We start from the raw sequence: 13,595 nt of genomic DNA, 5'->3' as shown, positions 1-13,595 counted from the left end.
CTCCCCTATGGCTTTCAGGGAAAGGTTTTTAAAGACAGGGTAAGGGAGGGAGGTTGTGGGGTGCATGACCAACTCGTGGACATTCTTCTGATTGATTGGTGGTGAGATAATTGGGAGTCAAGATCATCAACCTCTAGCTCCTTCCATCTGGGGTCTACATGCTTGTGGGCAGCATACAGTTAACTTCTTTCACCTGGTGGGGGTTTCAGTCTCTGCAAAACAGCTCAAAGAACACAGCTCAGAATATTATCTATAGTCCTTGAGGAGGAACTAAAGGTCCTTGACTTTGTTTAATGGCTAAACTATTATTATTTTCTCTTGCTTGACTGTTCTCCTTTATTTCTGCATGTTCTCACTTCTCTGATTAAATTTCTCGGATTTATTCTTTGGAAATCGGGGAAGGCCTAGGAGGCTAAATTTTTTCTACAAATAAGAGGCAGATGGAGGACATGTGGGGGTCTGTCCCAGGAAAGCCCCATAGGTTCCTGCTTGCTTGCAAGGTCTGGGTTTGCACCTTATTCTGAAAGCCTCAGGGAGGCACTGCAGGTCAGGTATCTTTTCAGTGTAGCAGGAGGGGGACAAAACTCTGGGTCAATGGACTCCACGTGGGAGGATGAGAGAGTTGTTTGTTTGCTTCGTCTTCCTTTTTAATATTTCTCAGTGAAATGTAGACAAGGTCATCAGCTGAAAGTGAAAGTGGGGGAGGGTTAAGAGGAAGGAGAATGTGAAAATGTCCTTAGGAGAACAGAGAAGGAAACCAGGTCAGGTTTGTATTGGCCACACATCCACTAAGTACTCACAATTGTTTCCCTGACCCAATCTCTCTTCTGTCTTGATTTCACACCTCTCCCTATTCTCTGTTCTTGCTCACGAACCTTCAATGAGTCCCTTTTAAGAGAGTGAAGGGCTTCCCTGGTGGTTCAGTGGTTAAGAATCCACCTGCCAGTGCAGGGGACATGGGTTTGAGCCCTGGTCCCAGAAGATCCCTCATGCTGCGGAGCAACTAAGCCCGTGCACCACAACTACTGAGCCTGCGCACTAGAGCCCGTGAGCCATAACTACTGAGCCTGCATGCCACAACTACTGAAGCCCATGCACCTAGAGCCCGTGCTCCACAACAAGAGAAGCCAGAGCAATGAGAAGCCAGTGCACCGCAATGAAGAGTAGCCCCTGCTCACCACAACCAGAGAAAAGCCTGCGCGCAGCAACGAAGACCAAACACAGCCAAAAATAAAATAAATAAAATTTATTAAAAAAAAAAAAAAAAAAGAGAGTGAAGTTGACACTCCAAAGCCTAGTAAGACCCACCAGGATCTGGGCCCTGATAGTTTCCCCGGCTTTTGGTCTGTTCAAGGGATTGCTCATCAGAGAAACAAGGGGTGGCGATTTTCTCCTGTAAAGAACCAGATAATAAATATTTTAGGCTTTGCCAGTTGTAACTCTCCGTGGTGACCACTTAATTCTGGTGTTGTAGTGAGAAAGCTGCCAGGGACAATTTTAAACAAGTAGGCATGGCTGTGCTCCCGTCAGACTTGGTCTGCTCAGAAATTTGAACGTCCTATGATTTTCATGTGTCACAAAATATTTTTTGATTGTTTTCAACCATGAAAAAATGTAAAAAAAACCATTCTGAGCTTGCAGGCTTTACAAACACATGGCAGGCTGGATGCAGCCCTTGAGCCATCGTTGTCTGAACCCTGAGACAAACCACATGTTTTCACTCTGACCACCTTGCCTGCCTAAGATCCATCTTCTTGTAAGTTAAATCTGTCCTATACTTTAACCTAAATTCTTGCTCCTCCTTTTCATCAATATTCTCAATCCCCCATCTGCCCCAAATCTCATGGGCTCTATGCTGGCATTTGACTTCCTGTAGCCCAAATTTTTTTTTCCACTCTTTTCTATCTTGTGCCTCCTGAACAGACTGTCTATTCTGAAGAGCAGAGCTTGCATTTTATGTCTCTGTGTGTCTCCTGCAGTCATGCCCCACACTTACTTGGTGCTCAATAAATATTCAAGAAGAAAAATGTACTTCTAAGACCCTATTCTGCAAGGCTCAAAGGGATTATTTTATGTGCAAAGTTCAGAAATAAAAAAAGCCAAACCCAGGCAAAACTGCTTCCTTCTGCATTCTTCATTTTGATGATGTCTCTAAGGTGTGGTTTTCTATATTCTTTATGCTCCTAATATACTCCGAATTAACTTACATTTCTCTTGTATCTAATAGAAAGGAGGTGACATGTAAGGGTACAAGGCCCCCGGTCACCTAGACTCATACACCAAAACCTGTCTGAGTGATCTCCAAAACAGACCATGCCAGACATTTTATTAAAGGCTTTTACCTTGTACTAGACAATTATGCACCATAAAGTTAATTCACACCGGAAGGAAGCAACAGGAATTTTGAGTGTGTTGAATGTAATTCAGCCAACTGGGAAAATGGTGATTAGGACTACTGTGGGTGAAACTACAGTATGTTATTCTGATCCAGGCACTGTTTGGAGGTCATTGAACAGATGTTATTTGAAATACTGTTGTACTCTGGGAAGGAAGGAAATGAAGGAAAGAGAGAAAATAGCAGATGATTTTGGATGCTCTAAATTCTGTGCCAAAGGTATTTAAACCTATAACCTCTCCACCCCACATCCACGTCAGAGACATCCAAAGTCAATCTGTTGAAACTTCAACTTGAACTAGAATTAGCCTATGCACTATTTTTGCACAGTAGATAATAATACTAGTTGAGGATGTGTCTCTCTCTAAAAGCATTTTTTTAAAAAATGAGTGCTGACCCAATATTTTCCCTTTTCTCTCAAAGTCATTATTGCCTGAGTTACTTCAGGGCAGTGGCTTACTCAGGATCAGCCCATGGGAATCCAGCCTTCAATGCCACAGCCAAATCATGCTCTTAGTCTTCTGCTGGAAAAAACAAACATTACACACCTGGAAACCCACGTGCAGAAATTCTGCCCCTCTTTTCTCACCAGGCTTTATCTGCCTACAAAATCTAAATAGTTGCTAAGTACTAAAATGTCTTACACAGAGGAGCTATATATATATATATATATATATATATACACACATAATACATACTACATAATAAACTATAATATATAATAAACTATATATATATAATATATATATATATATATTATATATATATATATAAAAAATCTGCAAAGATGCAGCAAGTAGCAGAATGCTGGAGATCACACCATTGCTCTCACAAGGCAGTCTTTCTATGAGATTGCTGAACAGTCTTCAAGACTGTTCTGCTTTTATAGGATTCTTGAGCAGTCTTCAAGATTGTTCTACTTTTATAGGACTTCATCCTCTCTGGGATGTCATTAATTGTGGTGACCAGGTCACTGGCCTAGACTTACTAAGGAGACATAAAACCTTCTTGTACTTGAAAATTGCTAAGGCAAATTTAAGATGCTCAATCCATGAGGCGAACAAGTGTATCTATCTAATTCACAGCTGTAGCCCTGGAATCTAGTATAGTACCTGGTACACACTAGTGTAATACATATGTCTCTTTGGGTCATGCTCATAGCCTACTAAGTACTCTATAATTTTCAATAAAAATAATACATTTTAGACTTAACCTAGCAAATACATGCATATTTGTTCAATGGGCAAACGAATCCTGATATTAGTGCTTTCTTTGGGATGCTGGCTTGAATGGGAATGCATATGGTTAGAAAGGGGTGTAAGGTTTTTTTTTTTTTTTTTTTTTGCTTTATACCTTTTTTTTTTTTAAATTAGTTTCTGCTTTATAACAAAGTGAATCAGTCATACATATACATCTGTTCCCACATCCCTTCCCTCATGCATCTCCCTCCCTCCCACCCTCCCCATCCCACCCCTCCAGGCAGTCACAAAGCACCGAGCTGATCTCCCTGTGCTCTGCGGCTGCTTCCCATTATCTATCTACCTTACGTTTGGTAGTGTATATATGTCCATGCCTCTCTTTCGCTTTGTCACAGCTTACCCTTCCCCCTCCCCATATCCTCAAGTCCATTCTCAAGTAGGTCTGTGTCTTTATTCCCGTGGGGTGTAAGTTTTAATTAGGGAGCTGCATGGCAGGCTCTCCCTGCACCGTGCTGCACCCCCCACCCCCTTCCGACTTCAGGCAACAGGAGAAGCAGAATTGGAGCAAGGTTGTGGACAGATTTACCACAAAACCAGCCAAGCTTAAGCCTCAAGCCTCTTATTTGCCCCTGCCCTTCCAAGGCTCTTCCAGGGCTCATGGCAAGTTTATGTTCCCTATCCTGCATTCTTTTCATAAACTTCAGGTGCCACCAAACTTGGTCCTGCCCGGGGAGCTTCTCATAAGCATCCCTCTTTGATTTCCACCACATCTGTTTTGATCAATATGTATTTCAAGCCTCAGTTCAAAAGACCCTACATGTGTGACCATTTCCTGGACTCCTCTACCTACCCCTTCTCCCACCTCCACCCACCTAACTCCCAGCCACCATGCCCTCCTTCCTCTGTGTTTTGTAACACGCCAACCTCTTTCCCAGCTCTGGGACACCCCCATCTTATTCTCTCTGCACCTCTGGCCCACAGGCACGTTCGTAGACTGACGTGGTCCTTCCCGGCTATTCTTTAGGTCTATCTTCTTGGATCTCTCAAGGTAGGTTTCAACCCCACCTTGCCCTTGTTAATTCTTTCAGAGAAGATGTCTGCTTGTTTCCACCCTTGAAATGAGCACGCACATTCGGCTTAGAGTTATTTGCATGCTGCTCTGTTAATGTCCATCTTCCCTGTAGACGGCAAGGTTAATGAAAGCAGAGGTAACTTGCTTTGTTCACCCACATTTGCCATTTTAGACTTGGTGCCTGGCACACAAGGTGCCCACATTGAATATTTGATGAATAAATAAAAAGGTGCTCCCATCTGTGAGTAAAAATCACACTGTGTTATGGCTTAATTAAAAAAAATATTTTATTGACATATAGTTGATTTACAATGTTGTGTTATTTTTTGCTGTACAGCAAAGTGATTCAGTTATACATATATATATACATTCTTTTCCATTATGATTTATCACAGGATATTGATTCTAGTTTTTTGTGCTATACAATAGGACCTTGTTGTTTATCCATCCCATATAAAATAGTTTGCATCTGCTAATCCCAAACTCCCAATCCACCCCTCCCCTACCTCCTCCCCCTTGGCAACCACAAGTCTGTTCTCTATGTCTGTGAGTCTGTTTCTGTTTCTAAGATAAGTTCATTTGTGTCATATTTTAGATTCCACATATAAGTGATATCATGTGGTATTTGTCTTTCTCCTTCTGACTTACTTCCCTTAGTATGATAGTCTCTAGGTCCATCCATGTTGCTGCAAATGGCACTATTTCTTTTTTATGGCTGAGTAGCATTCCATTGTATATATATACCACATGTCCTTTATCCATTCTTCTGTTGATGGACATTTAGGTTGTTTCCATGTCTGAGCTATTGTGAATAGTGCTGCTGTAAATATAGAGGTGCATGTATCTTTTGGTATTATAGTTTTGTCCAGATATATGCCCAGGAGTGGGATTGCTGGATCATATGGCAACTCTATTTTTAGTTTTTTGAGGAACCTCTAATACTGTTTTCCATAGTGGCTGCACCTATTTACATTCCCACACCCTCTCTAGCATTTGTTATTTGTAGATTTTTTAATGATGGCCATTCTGACCAGTGTGAGGTGATACCTTATTGTAGTTTTGATTTGCTTTTCTCTAATAATTTAGCAATGTTGAGCATCTTTTCATGTGTCTGGCTTAATTTTTATTTGTTTATGTTGTTTGTTACATTATGATTTCACTGCACATTCCTGCTCTTAGAGAACAGAGACCATGTATTTTTATCATTTGTATCAGGCGCATAGATAAGTGCTTAAAAACATAACAATTTTAAAAACTAGTGCAGGCCACGCAGTCTGTATATAGTGACTGTTTGCTCTGAGCTATCTGGAGCCTCCACAGTGTGCTTGGTTTGATTTCTGTTGGAGAAGAAACAGTGAGCAGGGGAGAGACTCGGAGCCCATGCTCTCCTGCTTTCTGCTCCTGTCCTTATGGGTGAGGGGCTTTAGAAGTAGGAGGCAAGAAATCCTGTTCCCTTTGTTGGCAGCTCTAAAGAGCATCTGAAATACTGGAGCAGCGATGCTCAAATTGGGCACAGGAGGATTTCTGGGGAAGCTTTGAAATAGCACTGCTGCTTGCATCTCACGCCAGATCAATTATAGCAGAAACTCTGAGGTGGGACCCGCCACTGAGATGTTTCAAAAACTCCCAGGTGAGAGAGAAAGACAAATACTGAACAATATCACTAACATGTGGAATCTAAAAACAAAGTTGAACTCAGAAACAGTGAGCAGAATGGTGGTTGCCAGGGGCTAGGGGTGAGGAAGGGGAGATGGTGGTCAAGGGGTATAAACTTCCAGTTAGAAGATGAGTAATTTCTGAGGATCTAACGTACAAGATGGTGACTATAGTTAATGTACTGTATCGTATACTTGAAATTTACGAAGAGTAGATCTTAAGTGTTCTCACAACACACACACATACGCACACATATACAAAGGTAAATTATACAAGGTGATGGATGTGTGGATTGACCTGATTGTGGTAAATATTTTACAATGTATATGTGTATCAAGTAATCACATTGTACATTTTAAATATACACAGTCAACTATAGCAATGTCCAATTTAAGTTTTCTGTGACAAACAAGGAGAGAAGCTTTGTTCCCAGGCTATGATCCATTTCTTTCTTCACACAAGTATGGAAGGAATGACCCTAAAGTACCCCTGTGACCTGGAAAGCTCCGGAAGAGAAATAGGGCTTTGGGACCTGGAGTTTCTCATTTGATTCCCTAAACTCCTCCTCTTGGTGGGACAAGCAGTATTTATGAGGTCTGTAGGCAGCAGAACCATGGTGCTTTGAAACTTGATTATTTGGGGTGTCAGGATATTCAAGAGAGACATGTCACTGGGAGAAACAGACAGAGATGTTAGGATTTTAGGTGCTCATTCAATTTACAGTCAGGAGGCCTGGGTTTGCTTCTCAACTTGGCTACTTACTGTGTGTGATTCTGGGCAAGTCACTCAATGGCCTGAGCCTCAAAATCCTCCTTTACTAAATGGGGAGAATGATACATATCTCACTGGGTTCTTGTGAGGATTAAACAGATACTATTTGTAAAATATTTAGCATAGCAACAGATGCCTGGAATATACCCAGCAAATGGTACCTCTTGGTAAAAGTAAAAGCAGATGCAAGCTCTCTGAACTCTATGTGGTCAGGCTTAGGGTCCTTGACAGTAGGAATTATTTCGCTGGTGTTTCTCTCTCCAACTCCGATTGTGGGTCCTAATCATGCGTGTGGAACTGAAAGGAGTGGGTTTCAGTTCTGCTTGTGGTGAGGCTGGGGAGGAAATGAGGAGTAAGACTCTTTAGGAAGATCCCACTGAGCAGAGACCTGTTTCTAGCCTAGACCAGTGATCTTCAACTTTAGTGTGTGTCTGAATCACCAGCAGAGCTGTTATAACAGATGTCTGGACCCCACCCCAGACTTGCTGATTCAGTGGGTCTGGTGTGTAGTCTCTGAGATACCTGCCTAAAGATTCTCCCTCCTGGTGTTCATGCCTTTCTGCAATCCCTTCCCCTTGAGTGTGGACTGGTCTTAGGACTCACTTCTAATGCACAGAATACAGCAAAAGTGGTTTAATATCACTTCTGTGATTAAGAGACTGTGGTTTCCATGATGCTCTACCTGCTGTGAACTGCCCAGTAGAGAGGACCCGGGTGGCAAGAAACTGACATCTCTAACAGCCAATGAAGACAAGAGGCCAGCCACCAGCCATGTGAGTGAACTTGGAAACACATCCTCCCTATGTCGAGCTGTGGGATGACTACAGCCCTGGTCAGCATTTTGACTGCCTGTGAGAGACCCTGAGGCAGAGGCACCTGGCTAAGCCACACCCAGATTCCTGACCCATAGAAACCATGAGATAATAGATGTTTGCTGTTTTAAGCCACCAAAATTTGGGGTAATTTGTATAAAGCAATAGGTAACTAATAGAGTAGATCTAGAGTGAAGCCCAAGAATCGCATTTTTAACAAGTTCCTAGATGACGTTGATGCCACTGATCTGGTATTCACATCTGGAAACCACTGGCTTATTATCCTAGGATCATTCTGTCTTTGGCTTCCCAATGACTGATCATTTCAGGGTAACTGAAGCATCATTTGCATGTATTTCTCAGAGGATAGGGCAGGTGATCAGGATGAATCCTGCTCTCTCTGCTTTGCTTTATCCTCTCCACCAGTTGCATCTACCAACTCAAAAGTTGCTTTCTTGGACCAGCCTTCCCTGGTTATTAAATTCAAGCACAGGACCAACTAGGGCTCTTGATGTGTGCTTTGGCCTGTAATTTTATTTCAGTAGATTTAAAAAATCCTTTCCCATCCAATATCTCATATTACTCTTTAGGAAATCAGGTGGGACAGATGATATTATTCTCATTCTAGAGATAAGAAAGTGCAGTCACCAAGAGGTAAAGTGAGTTGTTTAATTACACAGGGAGATAGAGTCAGAGCTAGGATTAGAACTCATGTTTCCTGATTCCATGAAACCACTCTTTTCTAACTTTACCCTTCACTCAACTGCTATCGTTCTTATATTCAATGGCTATTTGCTATATTATGATTTCTAATCAGAGGTCGGTGGTTGAAAGGAACAGAAACTCCTTAACTTAGTTAAGTATTATGGAAAGTTATTAAAAGTTAGAAAGGCAATCTTCTCTTGATTTGTAATTTTAAAGGTTGTATAATTTGGAAACATGGGCACTGAAACCAAAATGGCAGGGAGAGACAAAAGTTACTTAAGTTACGTAATTTCCAGGCTCATCGGGAAGAAAGTGCCTACTAGAACCGTGGCTACTGGGATAACAACAGAAGGACTATGGGGATGAGCTTTCTTCTTCCAACAGTATTTAAAAACAAACAAAAACAACACCTTGAATTTCTAATATTTCATTTCAATCCTCAGTCAGAGAACTAGTGAGTTTCTTCTGCCCTGAGAGAATCTCTTATCTCTTGTTGCCAAGAGTTTATACAATCAAAGTCAGCTCCAGATTCTGATGTGGGCTTACAACACATGTTGAACTCATAGCCTCACTAGATCACATGCAAAAGTTGGAGCATTTGTGGGAAGAAGTAGGAACTTATAATTGGGAATGACCACATTTGGGGGGATTCTGATGATTCAGAGAACCAAGAGAGAACTTCTGAATATTACAGAGCTTCTCTTGCACCCAGAGCCTACATTTCCCAACCTTCCTTTATCTTGGGCTCTGCAAATGTCCTGTCTTCCACCAAGCAACACACACCCTCATGAGACTTGGAAGACAGAGTGGACATAGAGAGGCAGATGCTCCCATTCTGGACGTGCTTATCAGGTTAGAGGCAGTGTGGTCCTGGAGCCAGGAGATGTGATGGCAGCTTCCTGTTTCCTCAGCTTTCTTTCTGGCATGGCAGAGGCTCCCTCAGAGGGTGAGTTCTGCTCTGTTGTTCTGCGAGTTGCTCCTAAAATCTCAGCCTTGAGCCTGCCCTCCAGGTATTTCTGCCAGCCACCTAACAGCACATAGTAAATTCTTTTCTGCTTAAAGTAGCCAGAGTGAATTCTGTCCTCTGCAACTGAACCTAGATACAGAGGGATAATACATTCATCGCCCATAACAACTGTAAGAGGAAGGTATATAGGCTCTGCTTGAATTCCTCCAGGGACAAGTTTCTTAGGCATATTGGTATGTTTTGAGCAAATTCCAATTATCAAAAAAAATTTTTATAGTTGTCTGCAATCTATCTATTTGTAACCTGAGCTCATTGATCTAGTTTCCTGTTAGCACGTTGGTTGGATTTCCTGTTAGTTACTTGGACAAGAAAAGTCCTATCCAAGCTAGAAACTCAAATTCCTCTACATGTTCCCTCTGTAACATGGTTCCTAGATTCCTTACCACTGTCTACAACTAGTTGAGAAAGAGAGAGAGAAGAGAGGAGAGGAGAGGAGGAAGGTTAGGTTAGTTAGTCTTGGAGGGGACTGTTGAAATATCTGAATGTGGCAGAATGTGCTGGTATAAATCTTTATGTGGAAAAGAAAGGCAAAAAGGGAGTTGGATGAAGTATATGTGATTAAAAAACTTCTTATTTAATGAGTCCTGGTGCCAGCTCAGGTTTATTTTGTTAGCCTCACTGGAATATTTTATTTTTGCAGTAATTTATCTTTCATCTATTAGTCCATCTTTCCTTTGATAAATTAGTAATCCTTGGGCCATCCACTTGATAGAATGAACTTTATTATTTTACCCAAAGGGTAGTTACCCATATTGAAAAAGAAATAAGAAAGGGGAATAGAAATTAAAAACAAATATACAATTAGAGAGAATTAAATAACATGCCCCTGGTTATTTTTATTTCTCAAACCACTTTTCAAAAAATAGTTGTTTTTATGCTTATTGTCTGTCTTCCTTCACCAGAATGTACACTCCAGGAGAGCAAAGACTGGTTGATCCTTGCTGTATCTTTGGAGTCTGGTCCAGAGCATTAAACAGAGGAGATTCTCAAAAAATATATATATTAATTTAATGAATAAATGAATGTTTGCAGACACAATGATAGAAAGAAAAGGGAGAGGTGGAGGAGCAGGAGAGAGACTGTGAGCTTCCTATCACTGCATAACAAATTATCACAAATATAGCCACTTAAAACAATGCACATTTATTACCTCACAGTGTCCATGGGTCAGGAATCTGGGGGGCAATGCATGACTGGGTCCTTTGCTTAGGGTGTCACCAGACTGCAGTTAAGATGTTAATTGGGTTGCATTCTCATCTGGAGGCTCATCAGGGAAAATATCCACTTTTGAGCCTCAGGTTGTTGGCAGAATTTATTTCCTTACAGTATAACTGAGGAGCCCAGGGTCTTACAGGTTATTGGCTGGAGGCTGCTCTCAGGTTTAGAGGCTGCCCTGTGGTCCCCTGCAACGTGGTTCTCCCATAGGCAATTTAGAACATGGCCGTTTGCTTCTTCAAGGTCAGCAGAGAACGTCACTTTCCAGTCTGCCGAGACAGGGTCTTATATAATGTAATACCATCATGCGAATGACATCACCTCTGTCATATTCTATTGGTTAGAAGCAAGTCACAGGCTCTGCCCACACTCAAGGGGAGCGGATTATATAAGGATGTGACTCATTGGGGATCACCTTAGGGTATGTCAATCACAGGAAACCAGGAGCCCAGAAACGGTCAAGGACAGAGAAAGTTGGCTTTTGTTTTTCAAACATTATTTTCTTCTTGTGAAATTCACCCTCCATCTCACAATCAGAATGTCATGCAGCTCACAGATTCAGCTTTGGTGGCTCCCAGTTTTATACATTTTAGAAACTTTCAGAGTCTGGAATTTTTGGCTTGGTTAACAATTCACACTATTTCGAGTTCTTCCCTGGATTTTAATTTCTCTCTGGTGAAGAGGAAATTTCAAGACAGAGAAATTTAGATTGGACCTGGGTCTATGGCTACAGTACTTAAGAAGCAGAAGTGTCTTTGTTAACAAGATGGATAAAATTCCAAGCTGAGAATTTGGAGTACCCAGCATGTACAAATGCCTACCAGTGATTTAATTGGAGGTGTATTATGGTTGTGGGACTGAACTTTTCCCTCTGAGTGGCTTCATTTAGTAACCAATGCGTCTGGACTGGACAGACAAGTTACTTAATGCAGCTCTGCAAAAAGACATCTCTAAATGCTGTGAAATATATTTTCATTGCTTGTTTTGCTTCCATGTAGTTGAGTAATCAAAACATTAGTCCTTGCCCTATCAAATGCGAGAGGGGCTTGCCTGCAAAGCCTGTGGGTATATATTTAAGAGTGTTGATTATATATATTTGGAAATCACAAGAAAAACAAAAGAACACATTGACTATGAATACATCAGAGGAGGCTGAAAAAGACCTAACATATTTAATTGAATCAAAGGTGTCATCAATCATAAGGCACACAATTATTTTAGGGGCCACTAAGGAAGAAAAAGCAAAGCACTGGCAATTAAACAATGACAAGCTACTGATTGAAAGACTCATAACTCTTTCAGAGATATTAGTATGTGCAAAAAAATGTGTCTTAAGATTGATGAATATAGTTGGTTTCCCAAGAGCAGACATACCTGAAATTGGCATTACCTATAGGAAACCCTGATTCTCAGCAAAACTGGGGTCTTCTGACCTGGGAATATGATGCTGACTACTCTGCTGTCACTAGGAAAATAAAACATTAGAGTTGGAAATGTCCTTAGGTGTCATGTAACCCAGCCTCCCCCCAATGGAAGGAAAAGCTGTCCCCCTACTTCTAACAGATGGTTTTCCACTCTCTGCCTATATGTTTTGAGTACTGAGTAATTCACTACCTCACATAGCATCTTGTTGCATTTTCAGTGTAATTGATCAGGTAAAGGGGTCCCAATTTAAAGCTAACCATAGTTACCCAAATTCGACCATGTGTGAGAAAGTCTGGATGGTTAGTAGGGTGGGCGTCACCTGTGAAAGAGAAAATGAGGCTCCTGTAGAGAAAGCTCATCCTGAGGGAAGAGGGACTGAGGCTGACACGGTGTGCCAATAACAGCGCCTTGGTTCATTCCTTCCTTCCTTCATTCAGTGAGAATACGTACCATGTGCCAAAGTCTCAATCAATGACAGACACAAGTTCCCAGTTTCCAGTCCTTCCAACTCTAGTCTGGAAAATACAGGAGAAGAACTGTGATTGAATGTGTTTGGCTCAGGTACCTGCATGTGGTCAAGTCTACCACCTCCAGGGATGCTATGATGTAGCACAGACAGGTCACTGGTCTTTCCCTCTTGTGTAACATTCACACAGGGCATGGTTTGGGTACCACTGGGCACAGCATTGGGGGGTGTCAGCTGGAGATGAAGATGCACCATGACACATTGTTTTGCCTGAGACCTTAAAGAACCAGATTGACAGTGAGAGCAGAGGAGGTAAAAATGACACCACATGGTATCAGAAGGGCCTGTATTAATCACATCAGGGGAGACACCTTAATGGCCTCTCTGAGGTAGATGGGGATGTTTGCAGTGGACCAGGACCTTGAGATTTCCATCATAGAAAATTGAAGGACCCTTTGCACATTATTAGTCAGTGCTAAGAAACCCTGCTTTCACCACCAGCAAAGAAATCTGTTGAGAAAAAGGATTATATTTTTATCAGCTGTGCTCATTATAACCTACACCATTCTAGTGGATCTTAATTGTCATTAATAAAGTATTAACATTTTACTAAAACTTTAATAACATATTAATAAAGTACTATTGTATTTTATTTATTCATATTTGATTGTACATAATCTCACTCTTCTCTGATGTAATTAATGAGTCTAATATTCAAACTCTTAAGAGAGCTGTTAGTAGCTGTCTATATCTAATTTTAATTTTATCAAAGTATAACTAGACTTTCAAAAATCTGTGCCAATGACTTGTTGATGGTCATGGAAAAAGCTAAATGAAAAGAAAATTGTTTTC

Source organism: Hyperoodon ampullatus (genome assembly GCF_949752795.1).
Source record: "Hyperoodon ampullatus genome assembly, chromosome: 15".
Lineage (NCBI taxonomy): Eukaryota > Metazoa > Chordata > Mammalia > Artiodactyla > Ziphiidae > Hyperoodon > Hyperoodon ampullatus.
Note: the sequence above shows the minus strand (reverse complement) of the source record.